This window comes from Quercus robur, chromosome 2 (assembly GCF_932294415.1).
Source record: "Quercus robur chromosome 2, dhQueRobu3.1, whole genome shotgun sequence".
In the NCBI taxonomy this organism is placed as follows: Eukaryota; Viridiplantae; Streptophyta; class Magnoliopsida; order Fagales; family Fagaceae; genus Quercus; species Quercus robur.
In genome coordinates this window covers 96,154,641-96,169,039 of record NC_065535.1, presented here as the reverse complement: position 1 = coordinate 96,169,039, position 14,399 = coordinate 96,154,641, and the positions used below count along the sequence as shown (strand labels likewise).

The 14,399-nt window shown below is 34.3% G+C and overlaps 1 protein-coding gene across 9 annotated transcripts in view; it reads right to left on the bottom strand.

Moving 5' to 3' along the window:
- Positions 1 to 14,399, bottom strand: part of LOC126716049 (uncharacterized) — a 120,077-nt gene that overhangs the window by 42,161 nt on the left and 63,517 nt on the right. For 3 of the 9 annotated variants that reach the window (XM_050416964.1, XM_050416979.1, XM_050416959.1), the window contains exon 1: positions 174 to 326. The exons of the other annotated variants lie outside the window; for them this stretch is intronic. The gene's annotated coding sequence lies outside the window, so the exon portion shown is untranslated. Of the gene's footprint in view, positions 1 to 173; positions 327 to 14,399 lie in introns of those variants that run through there. 9 annotated transcript variants of the gene reach the window in all.

Genomic DNA, 14,399 nt, shown 5'->3' with positions numbered 1-14,399 from the left:
ATATATGCATGTCAAATTTTCACGTCAATTTTCAATTAGACCATGAAAAATGAAGTGGGTCAAACCAAGTGATTAATCCAACAAACTTAAGACAAGCAAAGATTTAACATCGTCCAATCCAACACATAAATCATAAGTGCAAAACAAATTGGATGAACAATACGATCTCTAACCTGAGAAGTTTAATTGTCAGACTGATGAAACTAAGAACTGGTTGTGCAGAGAAAGAAAGAGTTCGACGAATAGTTGATAGAGTCTGAGTCAGTTGTTGAGTCTGAGTCAGATGAGTTCCAACTCATTTTAAAGTGTTTTTTTTTAGATAAAAGTTGCTATTAAATATAGGAAAATGAAATATTTTTTAAGAAAAAACTTTTTGAACAGTGATATATTTTAGAAATTTTAATGTCAAAACAAATGGAATGAGTAAGGGGGTTGGAGATTATTCAAGCAATTTTGTTATCCCCGTTGTTAAGGATGGCAATTTTGCCCCGTCTCACCCCACCCCGTGCAGGTTTTCTCTGCCCCGCAAAGGTGGTGGGGCGAGAATGGGGCAATATTTTGTCCCCGCACCCCAGGGCAGGGTGGGGATGAATTTAGTATTTTTATCCCCAACCCGCCCCGCCCCGTCCCCACCCCGCACTAATAAAGACTATAATTGTAAATTTAGTAAACTCTAAATCACTAATATTTAAAGTAAAACACAAGAGTACAAGATATGAGATAAAATATTTTTTATTCTAAAACCCTATTGCTTTTGCCGCCTCTGACCCATCCCACTTCTCTGTAGTTCATACGTGTTTTCAAGGTTCATCTCATTCACGTTACGTAGTGCCTAAACTTCCAGTAGGCAGGTTTGTTTCATGTTTTTTGCACATTGTTTCAAATATTTGAATACAATAGGCAGTAGGTTTGATGATATATTCGGCCCCACATTGTTTCATGTTTTTGCACATTGTCTCATCATGTATTCGGCCCCACATTGTTTCAAGTTTTTGCACATTGTTTCATTATATATTTTGCACAGGTTTGTTTCATGTTTTTTGCACATTGTTTCAAATATTTGAATATAATAGGCAGTAGGTTTGATGATATATTCGGCCCCACATTGTTTCATGTTTTTGCACATTGTTTCATTATGTATTCTGCACAGGAGGGGAGAGGCATGATAATCAACAATGACAAGTTTATATTAGTAATGAATTATTCTAAATTTTTATAAAAATTTCTGTACAAAAGTTTAACAATAGTTAGTAAAAAAAAAAACTTATAAATTTAGAATAAAAATGTAAAATTTATCAAGTACTAAAACACTTGTAATGGCAAATCTTTCCATAACCCATTGAAAAAAGAAAAAAAATACTAAGTAAAATTCAAACATAATATTTTTAAATACACTTTAATAATTAAAATTTTAAAACAATGAATTTAATTATGAAGTAAGATAATTTTGAAAACATGCCCTCAAGCAGAGGGCATGTTAATACACAACATTTTAAAGATTAATTTAATAAAGTTTGGTCAATTGGATGTTAATTGAAGGAAAATTATTTTTCCCTTTGAGTTTGGGGTAGAATATCATTTCCCCAAACTTCAAGAGAGAGGAGTATAATTTTTGTGTATATATAAAAGTTAGGATTAACTATGGTACCGGTTTCATAATAATTACTTTTTCTTATAGATCAAGACATCAAAAAATTCTTTTTTTTTTTAATTATTTTTTGAAATAGGTGGGATTGCTTTGATCACAATTTTTTGGAGTACATATATTTATTTAACTACAAGAGATTTTATCATATTAAATCACGCCAAATTTCAATCTATAATATTAATTTACTAATAATGAACAAAAGAAACTAGTATTGTGCATACGTAGTGCATGGTTATCCAAAAACAAAGAAAACTTGGATGCATTCATTTAAAAGAAAAAATGAAACTGTTGTGCAAGCTTTTTTTTTTAACTTATTTAAAAAGACTATGTTAATTTATTTAAGGGTAAATGATGTATTTGATCTCTATCATTAATAACATATTTCAATTTGGTCTCTAAATTTTCAATTGTGTTAATTTGATTTTTAACATTGTAGTGTTGTGTCAATTTAGTCACTACCATTATCTTTAGATGGAAATTGTTGTAGTAGCAAATGCCTAAAATAAAAAAGTAGTTTATTGTTACATCAATGAAAAATAATTTTTAATTTTTGCCATTTGTCACGTCACAATTTCCATCCAAAATTGCTGTATAGGGTATGAACTTATAGTGGCATTTTACAGTACAATAGTTACAGTACAATAGTGGTGTTAAAATTTCCGTTTAGGGTTTAGTTCTACAGTTACGGAACAATAGTGGTGTTTTGTGGCGCCCCTATAGTCCAAAGGGACCTATAGCGGCGTTTTTAAGACTTATAGTGGTGTTTGAAAACATCATTATAGCTCTTGTTTTTTGTAGTGAGATAATGGTATGGACTAAATTGACATAATTGAAATATTAGATCTCAAATTGAAATCTAGTGTAAAGGATGGATACCAAATACATAGTTTACCAATTTATTTAATCCCTCAACTTAGTTTGTTGACATTAGCAAACCCATTACCCTTTTGAAAAAGGATAGCATTTTCTAGGCCAAAGACACAACGACATAAAATATAGGAAAATCTAGAATTAGTCTATCCAAGTTAAGACAAACAAAAATTAATAATACAGTAGTAACAAAAATTGAAGAATAGGAAATATCCTAAGTCCTAACCTATTATGCTTGTTTTCTCCTGAGGAGGTTGATTATTATTGTTTTCTGGCTTTCTCCCTTGGATGTATTATCAGATGTGGGCGATCCCTCTAAACTTGATAGATTTTGTTACTAAATCGTGTAAAGCCTGTGTATTGTGGATAAGTTTGTAGTTTATTTTGTTTATTGGATAAAAATATATTTATGCATTAAAAACTAATTTATTCTTTTTTATTGTGAAAATAAGCTTTGTCCAGATGATTTACAAGAACAAAAATTGGTTTCTTCAAATTTTGATGGTTGAAAAAGAGTACATTATTATAATTCAATATGTGTGAAAGGTATGTTGCATGGGTAAAGTGGCTAATTTTCATCTGTTAGGATTTTAAAAACAGTTTTAGTTTTTTTTTTTTTTTTTTTATTACAAATATTATTAGCGGACGGTTTTAGGTGAGGTTTTTAGGGTTTATAAAATTATTCTGTAATAGTTTCTAAATCATATTCATTCATTTTTTTTTTTAAATGAATAGATTGGATTACATTATATCATAAACAATTTAAATATAGATCAAAATTTAGTATTAGTTAATATTTATTTAAAATATCAAAATATCTTTAGCGTTTTTCTTTTAAAATGACCAAATACATCAAAGCTCCAAATAATCAATATGACCCTCCTCATGCTTTCCCTCCTATTTTGTTTGTTTCGTTATTAACATTTTCTAAAAAATAAATTATTTTTTTCAAAAGTATTTTCTTAAAAACTAATTCATTTTCCTATGTTTGATTGTGCCCTTAAAATGAGTTAAAAAACTAGCTCTTAACTTCCTTTATTTTTGTGGAAAACTACTCAATCTCATACTAAATTAAATAAAGAAAGTTAAAATAATGTAAAATAAGATAATTTTCTAGAAAATACTTTTTTTTTTTAAATCATATTTAAGAAAATGTTAATGTCCAAACATATATATGGTCCACTTCCCTTCCATCAAACCAAAAGAGTGAATAAACGCTTCTTTTTGCCCTGCAATCTCTTCTTTAACCAAACAATCTCACTTCTTGGTCCATTAAAATGACGCACTACTTGATTTCTTATATAAGTATTGGGCTGGTCTACGCCTAGTCCAAACTAACTAATCATCTACCACGTGGCCCATGGGTGCTCCTCACTGCAAGCTAAAGCCTTCACATTAAAAATTATTATTATTATTTTTTTTTAAAAAGAAGGAAAAGAAAGAAAGAAAGCAAGTAAATCATAATTTTTGTTTGAGAGAACCTTTTTTTTTTTTTAATGTAGAGAGAAGCTAAATCATAATTTAGTAATATCAAATTAATACATAAACTTTAAAAATAAAATAAAATTTATCTTTTACAACACATTTACATAAAAACTATCAAAAAACTATACTTATTATTTCATATTTAACAAATAAGTTACCACAAACTACAAAATACTAAACAGACACTTAATCCTATTGAATTAAAATTATTCCAAAAAACATGAGGGTTTTTTTTTTTTTTTTTTGTACCTAGCATTTACTTAATTATTTAGTAAGTATAGAAATTTGATAAAAAGAGAAAAAATGTGAAAAAATAAAAATAAAAAACCAACGGAGAATAGAAGCATGTGCTACGCAATCCTTATTATACATTTTCGTACACATTTCTTGTGAAATAAGAATTTTGAAAACGTGTATTTTGAAAATAGGATTTATCTGAAATTGAATTTTTTTTTTTTTTTTAAAGTTAGGATAAAAAAAATGTTATCATCACTCTAAATAAAAACAAAAACACAAAACAAATAGAAGCTTGTGATAAAAAAAAAAAAAAAAAAAAAAAAAAAAAAAAAAAAAAAAAAAAAAACAAAAACAAAAAAAAAAAAACAAAAAAAAAAACAAAAAAAAAAACAAAAAAAAAAAAAAAAAACAAAAACAAAAAACAAAAAACAAAATTATAGTTGCATCTCTCTCATTGCCCCCAATCCCTTCTCCCTTTCTATTCTTTTTTGGCACTCATCTTGCAAATGGTTAACACTACCTAGCAACTCACAATTACACAAAAAATCTGACTAAAGTTAGATTTTAGTGACGTTTTTAAAATGCCACAAATAATCAACCCTATAGCGACGTTTTAAAACGTTGCTAAAAAGTAAGAGGACAAATGCTATAGTGATGTTTTTGAAACATCTTGATTATTTGCGGAGTTTTAAAAAGGTCGCTAGATATATTTTCCAACATTATAAACAAAAATGTTATTATTTAGTGACATTTTCAAAAATGTCACTAAAAGTTTTTGAATATCGTTAAAGAGTTATGAATGACGTTTTTAAAAACGTCGCAATAGACCTATAGCGATGGCTCTGTTGCAACATTTTTGAACGTCACAAAAAAGTCGTTGTAGACCATTTGCTTCTATGCTTGCTCACTCCCAAGTGCAGGAGATCGTAGCAATATAATTTTCGAAGTACCGAGGTTGAACCACAAGGAGCAGGATAGATTTAAAGACAATATAATTAAACAAAATTTTGGGTAAAGAAGAAAAATACTTTTGCTTGGTGATTGTTAACAAGAATAATAATAATTGGTGTTTCCATATAAATCAATAATGTAAATACTAGGGCATCAGGGTGTTTCCATATATCGATATGAAATTCTTTGTGATCTAAGAAATTATATATTTCATAATTGGTTGTTCTTATACAATTAAACACTTATGATTCGGTTGAATTGAGACAATTCAAGAACGCATCATAACTTAGATTAATAATGCGGTTAGAAAAGTTTTCAGAAAAACCCATTCACTAATTTAGAACCTGATTTCTATTTGAAACTATTAGAAATTCATCTAAACAATAAGAAAAACATAATTGAACTTATTGAAAGCATGGAAGAACTAATACATCAAAAGAAATCTAATTGAACAATCAAATATGTTGTTGATAAAATCTTAGAAAGAATCACATTGAATATTCATATTGTATAGAAGAAACATAACCCCTAGCCTAGCAAAGAGTCTAGGCTGCCATTAGAGAAAGGAAAATACAAGGTTTTCTCTGCCAAAATTCGTTCTACACAGCCTTCCTTCCAAACCTTAATGTCTAAGTGTTCAAAGAAAATAAAACTTTTTCTATTTTAATTTCCGTCCAGGTTTATAGCAGTAACCTGTGAGTTAATTTAGGCATTAAAAATTGATAATTTTGAAAAACACAAAACTGGAAAATTGTATATATTTAAGTCACGGTTCCAATCCATCTGGCCTTGTGTCAATTGGATTTTTGAGGAGAGAGATACGCCCAAAATACTGATCAGTGCTCAAATTAGATTTTTCCTTTTCAGATTCTGCCTCTTTGATTTCTTTCCTTATTTGAAGCTTCCAATCATGGTAGATGATCCAGGCACTCCAGCTGCACCTCCTTAGACATTTAAGCATGGTCCTTTAGCTCCACTTTAATTCTAGTTTGGCCTCCATTCTTTCACAAATTCCTGTAAATTCATCTTTCTCACATGATTTCCTGAAAGTAGAAAATTATACACAATAAATGGCATCTTATTCAAGAAATTATGTAAAGATAAATAATAGGGACTAATGCAAATCATGGCTTAATTATACAAATTAAGCATAGTAATAAGGAGATAACGCCCACATAAATATATAAAAAGTATACATTTCAAGGCGTTATTAGTCTATGGTGACGTTTTTTAGGTTTTTGCGACGCTTTACAAATAAATAAGCAAGGTAAAAGGGCAGATTTCTTGTAGTGCTAGTCACCGAAGTTTTAGGTTAGCTTCCAGAAATAATAGCATTGTGAGTTAAAAGTCAATGTAAAAAGATAATCATTCTACCTGTAAAAAAAAGGGGGCTAATAATTAACTGTCATTTGTAGCCTAATGAGGACAAATCTAGTTCTGGTTTTCTGAAATTATTACTTCAATTCAACTCAAGGAAAAATGTATTAAATTTTCAACCACAAAGAGCACATATATGGTATGTACTAAGTTTCAAGTTAGGTTGATAATTTTACAAAATAAATAAGCAAGGCATATAACTACATATTTGATGTAAATGTTAAGTTTTATGGTTCTTCCTATTTTATTGTTTGATGTCTTTTTTAGTGACACATGGTTTATAAAGGTCTTGAATTCATGTCTCCAAGCTAGCTAAACAACATCTTGGGTTACCCCAAGGGATTCATCCCTGTAATTACATAATGTATTTGGGACATAGGGACTATACTATCTAAAGGAATTAGTCAAGTGATCTAAGAATCCTAGACACCCACATTAGGGGAAAAATTCCTTAGAACAAGATTAGTATAAGTGTGTAACTATTTGGTTATTGGCATGAACCATTAATTTTTTAGTAGGAAAGAAAATGACATTTCCTATCACAACTTCTCTTTTCTTTTTCTTTTTTTGATAACAAGTCAGAAATTCTTATTTAACTCAGTAAACTGAATACATGTAAAGTAGACAACTTATAAAGTCCAAAGCCAGCTACAAAAAGCTGGCCATAGACTAAAGCTACAACACACGTAGCTAAGGAAAAGGCACCTATATAAAAAATTAAATCTGACCATAGACTATAGTTACAACAACGTAGCTACGAAAAGGCACCTATATAAAAACTTAAATCTGAGAAGCCATCAACTTTTGGTACTCATTCAGCAGACCCTTTACACCATTCAAAATATACCTTGGATGAGTTTGTTTTTGTTCAAAGTACACCTTATTTCAAGCATTCCAAATAGCCCATGCCATTGTTGCCCAAAGTTCCAAATCGCGTTGGTCTAAGCTCTGTACCATGAAACCGAACAACAAGAAAAAGTCACAAGCCTCATTGGAACACTTTTGAATCTTCCCCTTAACCAAGGCCCACACATTCCTGGGAAGGGGACACTCCCACAAGATATGCCCAGTCGTCTCAGGTTTTTGCTGACACAACCCACACACCTCCGTAACATGAACCTTTCTTTTACCAAATTGTCTCGCTCCACACGAAGGTTTTGACTTTTGGGGGTACATTTAGTGTCCAGAGTTTCTTCCAAGTTGGCTTGTTTGTCTGGGCCTTTGAGTGCTCCAGTACTTACTGCTGCTTCAACCGGAGCGCTACGTGGTAAGCGGTCTTGACTGAGAAGGTCCTTGACTTATTCTCCATCCATATAAGGGAGTCCCTAGCATGTGTATCATTGAGGGGTAATGCTAGAATCTCATTCTGAGTTCTAGTCGTGAATATTGCATGGACCTTGCCTCGATCCCACTATCTTGTGTCAGCATCTATGAAGTCACTAACCTTCAACTCAGGGTCGGGTTCACCGTTGAAGATAGGGTCATGAGACAACCACTTGTGCGTAGTGACACCAATACACTCACCATCACCTATTTTCCATTTCGAACCAGCAACGATCATGTCCTTAGTAGACAAAAGACTTCACCATATGAATGAAGGATTGTGGCCTAGTGGGGCCTTTAAGAACTTACTACTAGGGAAATACCGGGCTTTGTACACTCAATAGAAGAGAGATTGAGTGCCATGAATCAGTCGCCCCACTTGCTTGGCCAACATTGCGAGGTTAAAGGCGTTGATGTCTTGAAACCCTATACCACCTCTATTCTTGTCTGTACACAGCTTCTGCCAGCTTACCCAATGGATCTTTTTCTCATTGCATTTTTTACCCCACCAATATCTGGCCAAGGTCGAGTTGATGGCGTCACTCATTACTTTTGGAAGCCTGAATAAGCTCATGGAGTAAGTCGGTATAGACTGCGCAACTGACTTTATAAGTATCTCATAGCCAGCCTTGGAGATCAATTTCTTCTTCCACCCTAATACTCTCTTAGTAAAACGTTCTTCGATTTCCTTGAAGGTGGTTGTCTTAGTTCTACCCCCAACCATTGGCAAACCTAAATACTTCTCACAATTAGTCATGATTCTGGCTCTAAGCAAATTTTTTATTAAGTCTCGTGTGTCTTGTCTGGTGTTATGACTGAAAAAAAAAAATGACGTTTTCTGCTGGTTAATGGCTTGTTCAAAGGCCGATTCATATTGTGATAATACGTTGAGCAACACTTGGCACTCTTGAACCGTGGCTTGATAGAATAGTAGGCGGTCATCGGCAAAGAGCATATGAGAAATGGTCACTCCATGCTGACAAGATACAACTCCTTTAAAAGACTGATTCGCTTCATCCTACGAAGCATTGCGAACTAGCCTTCGACACATAGAAGGAACAAATATGGCGAGAGGGGATCGCCTTGCTTGATTCCACGAGTGGGTTTGACCAAACCACGAGGCTCTCCATTGATGAGGATCGAGTAAGAAGTGGTGCAAACCATTTCCATAGCCAGCTGTATCCATGTATCATCAAAGCCGAGTTTAGTCATCATATTCCGTAAAAACAACCACTCAACCCGGTCATAGGCTTTGCTAATGTCCAACTTCACCGCCATTTGACCTTGCTTCCCTTTCCTCTTATTTCTCATCCTGTGTAACAACTCAAACACTACAACGGTATTATCAGTGATTAGGTGATTAGGAACAAAGGCACTTTGAGCATCGAAGATAATATTAGGCAATATTAATTTGATATGATTAGACAAAACTTTTGAAAATAACCGTGATATCACATTGCCTAAGCTAATGGGGCGATAATCTGAGATGTACTGCAGCTCCTTCTTATTGGGGATAAGAATAATGTGGGTATAGTTCATCTTGTGTAAGAGGTGGCTAGAGTTTAGAACAGAAAGGACAGCCCTAAACACATCATTCCCTACAAAATGCCAATATTTTTGAAAAAAGAACTGGGACATACCATCAGGGCTAGGCGACTTGGATGGATGCATTTGGAATAAAGCTCGCTTTATTTCCTCCAGCGTGTATGGTTGTAAGAGTTGGTGCTTCATGTCTGGGGTTACTAGCCTGTCTATAGGGTCTAAAACAACCTCCATGTTAGTTGGTTGAGTCGAAGTAAATAAGGCTTTGGAGTACTGCTTCGCTACATCTGCAATTTCATCATCCGTGGTACACCACTCATCGTTGGCATTAAAGGTCCTAGCAATGTGATTCTTTCGTCTCCGTTGGCTTGCTCGTTGATGAAAGAATTTGGTGTTCTTATCACTTGTAGGAAGCCAAATGGACTGTGATCGTTGTCTCCACACCACCTCCTCGTGGTACAGTAATGAGTTTATTTTAGCTCGTATACCCCAAATGGCCTCATTGTTCTCCACATTATTCTAGTTGGCTAGTTCTTCCAGAAGCTTGTGCTTATCCTGGAGCCTTTCCTTAGCATTCTCAAAATTCGTATGGCTCCACTGCACCAAGGCTTGTCTATACTGTTTAATCTTTTCAAAAAGTTGAAACATTGGGCTCCCCTCACATACTGACCCCACCCATGCCTCATGGATAGTGTCTTCACATGCTGGGTAGGTCACCCATTTTTCCTCAAACCTGTGTGGGATTTTCTTCTTTCTTGTAGGCTTGGGTTGTGAGTGCTAACCATAATTGGGACATGATCAGGGCAAGAAGAGTGTAGATGCATGACTTTAACATGTGCGAACTGTTCTCTCCATTCCAACGTGGCATAAGCCTGATCTAAGCGTGCTTGAACAATGTTGTCACTCTCCCGTCCATTACTCCATGGGTAAATGTTCCCTTGAAAGCCTAAGTCGATCAAAGAATAGTCAGATAAAGCTTCCCGAAAGTCCAGCGTAAGGTGTAGGGGCTTTGAGATATGACCCTATTTTTGTTCGGAAACCAAGTTTTCATTGTAACCCCTCACACATAACCATGGGACTAAGAATCTAGAAGAAAGGTGGCGTAAAAGCTGCCATGTCTTATGCCGCCTATGCTCTTCGGGTTGACCATAGAATCCAGTCAACCTTGAGGGTGTGTTACTGTTATAAAAAATAAGAGCATCAATAAGGTTAGGGGAGTAGGTTTGAATATGTAAGTTCGTTTCAGCTATCTAGAGCATTGCTAACCCACCATTTTGGACCTCACTTAAAACCACCAACATGGAGGGGTAGTGTAGGTCAACCTGAATGTGTTTCATCTCCTCAACAGATTGCTTTGTCACAATGAGAAACAAAACATTCTCCTTTACCAAAAAGGTAAGGGCATTCACTGCACGTTGGTTCCTAAGCCCCTGGTAGTTCTAGTTTATCACGATCATTGTGCTCGGTGGGGCTGACCACCAGCCTCCACCATTGATGCAATTTTGTCCGAATCATGTCCCTCAAACTGAGGACGTTTTTTGGGTTCCTTAGTGCTTACCACCTCTGTGCTACATTCAGTTTCCAGCCTTCCTCTTTTTATGCCAACCACCTCATGGTTCAAGTCATTAATGTGCATGGAAATAATCATGGGCCTTAGAGGCTTTTTCCCCTTACCCTTCTTACTATCTTTTGCATGGGATACCTCTTGTGTACATGGAATTTGTAGTGGGTGCACAGTTCCCTTGTCATGCATCGTCCCATCTAATCCTATGGGGTCTATAGCTAGTTGCATGTAAGAAATAGGCACACTAAATAGGCCACTATGCTAGCTGTCATCTCACTGATAACTCTTTCCATGTTTGCGAGCCCCAGTGTGGAGCTAGTTTCCTTTGGTGTAACGTCAACTTTCAGTACAGTAGGAATGGGATCCCGTGAATCCCGCTCAGTCATATTCTTTTGCGAAAATCGCGTGATGGCCAAAAAATCCACCGAGATATCATTCATATCAAAAGAAGAATTATCCTCAATCAACGCTACGTGTTGGTTGGTGTCTGTCGAAACCCTAACGGCTTCGTGGCTATTTAGTGGGACCCTATCATCACCGGTCTCCCTAGTTGGAGCAAAAGGTGTGTCCATTAGGTCATTCTCCGTCCGATTTTCTGTCGAACCACCACTTCCTGGAGCTCTCTATCGGAACCTAGCTTTCAACCAATCCCCATAGGGTAGTTCTTCCCCTTCAGTAACTTGGACGTTGCATTCCTTGGCCTCATGACCGATTTTACCACACTTGAAACACAACCCACATAGCTGCTCATATCGAAATGCAATCCAGGTTTTATCTCCCTCAGGGTACCTATCGGGCTGCCTCTACGAATCGGTTTGTCCAACGGAGTCACCACACGGACTCGGAGAAAGCGCGCTTGGTCCGTGGTAAGTGCCTTACAGTCGACTTCAACAACTTGACCCAGACTATTTCCAATCTCCAAGCTCACCTTTGCATTGATGAGATCAAAAGGCAGACCCCAGATTTGTACCCAAATAGACAAGTCTATGAAAGTGACTGACCGCGCTGTCATGCCTTGTTTCCATTGCTCCAGTACCAGGACCCTATTATCAAAGCTCCAGGGTCTGTTATTCACGACCCATGATACCTGGCTCTCCAATGCAAACTTAAACTGAAGCAAACTGTCACCAACCTCGATTATCTTGAGGTTCGGTCCCATCTTCCATATTGATCGAAGAAGGTTCTTGGCGTCTCTCAGGTTTAGTGGACGGGGTGCTAAGAATTTTCTGAGAAGACTAAGGGAGCACTCTTCTAGAGTTTTATCCCTTATGTTTGTCCTTACAATGATAACTTTGCCTTCCTCTGAAGTTAACTTAATCCGGTGCAATTGATCAATAACTTCGATGTCCATCTCAGTGCTCGAGATTTTAGCCCCTTGGTCTAGTACCTTCAAAGACCAGTGAGGTGTAGAAGAAAGACAAGGGAGGAAGAAAGAGAAAAAGAAAGACAAAACCACGAGGAAGAGTTGTGGTGAAGAAAGGTGGCTCACCCTAGGTGAGAAGGAAAACTTCTAGCGAGAGGAGAAGAAATTTTTTTTTTCCCTTCTCTTTTCAATAAGTGGTAAAATGATGTGAAAATAAGTTATATTCCTTACATCACTAAAAAAGAGTAATGTGATAGCCACAAAAAGTTATATTCCTTATATTCCTTTTCATATTTATATCTATATCTATATACTATATAAAAATGGAAGTGTAGCAATTAGGTCACCTCATCTACCACATAATCACTAATTTTCTCATTTATTTTATACTATAATTTTTTTTTTTTTTTTGCAGTACTAAAAATATGAATATATTGATGTTCCACATTTATTTAGGACTGTTTAATTTAACTATACATAAAACTTTGTTTTTACATTTTTATCTACTTTAATTTAAATTTTTATAACTAAACATTGAAATCAATGAAAAATAAAAAAACTTTGCCTATACATATTAATCCACTTTAATTTAGATGTTTAGAAGTAAATAATGAAATCAATGAAAATAATGTCTATAAAAATGTATTCACAAATCTTGCTTAATCTTTGATGGTAGAAATTATACAACCTAATAGCTGCCTCGTAGAAGGAGCTCAAATCAAGCATGTTATAGATCTACAATAGGTTTGTACCCTTATTGTCCTATCCTTTCTTAATTCATATATGTTCCATCATGCAAGTATTTGTTTTGTCATTTTATTTACAATGTTGAATGCCTTTAATGAATGATGTTTATTATGGACTTGATTTGTGGGAAAAATCAGATTATAATATATCTTATTGCGTGATGTTGTTAGGTATTAGTTTACTTGGAAAACAACAAGATGGTGAGGAATAGTTTGTGCAATTGAAGAAGATGGTCTACACAAATTAATTTTGAGCGGTTTCCATTCATTGTTTTTTAAATATTTTCATTGACAAATTAGAAACAAATTGTTATTTCTTTGTCATGTGATTTTCCTTTGAGTGATTGTTTTAAGTGTTTACGAATATTTTATTTTGGTTTTTGTCTTCCTCATCTCATTGGTGTTTTCATTTGAATTTTTAAGAAAATAAATTCATTTTTGTATTAATAAAATTATTTACTTATTATATATTCATTATTCACATTTTGGTTTAATTTATGACTAAACACAATTTTTTATTTCAAAAATTTTCCTCTACCTTTTTTTTCCCATTTGGACTTGTACACTAGCGTTTTATTTATTTATTTATTTAAGGAAAAAAGATTTACGATTATCATGTACAAGGCTGCAACTAACATTTCTACTTGTATTATGTAAAAGAGTTACGATTATCATGTATAAGACTAACAATGTAGCTCAATCGAAGAGCACTTTTCACCTCTCAATTCACATACCAATTCCATGTAATGATAAAATTAAGAAAACTGCTACATCCACAATACTTTTTACAACAAATCTTAAGTAACAAGTTGTTATTGACTGTAATTGATGGGCAAAAAGAACAATAACAACTTACCACCTAAGATTTATTGGGAAAATATTTTGGACGTAGCATTTCTCAAAAATCAAAGGAGTGAGTCTCACATTTTAATTGATCCTATCAAAAGATATCCTAAACCTCTTTTTGTTTTGTAGAAAATAACTTCCAGCCAAAAAAAAAAAAATGAATATGTGTCATTGAAGTTCATTCGGCACATGTCTATCAAGCTTGATACTGGCATATGAAGGGCTTTGCTTGATGCCTGCAAGTCCACCGTAACATATAGAATATAGATTGGTGAATATGTGTCATATAATCGAATTGTGTTAGAAATACTGAATGCAATAGTATTGTATTTCACCGATCAAAGAATATACATCAGTGCCTTTATATAGGAGGCATATGTGTGCGGTACAAGTAAAGTGTAGTACAAGTACAAGTGTGCTATACAAGTAACCTAGCTGGGCCTAAAG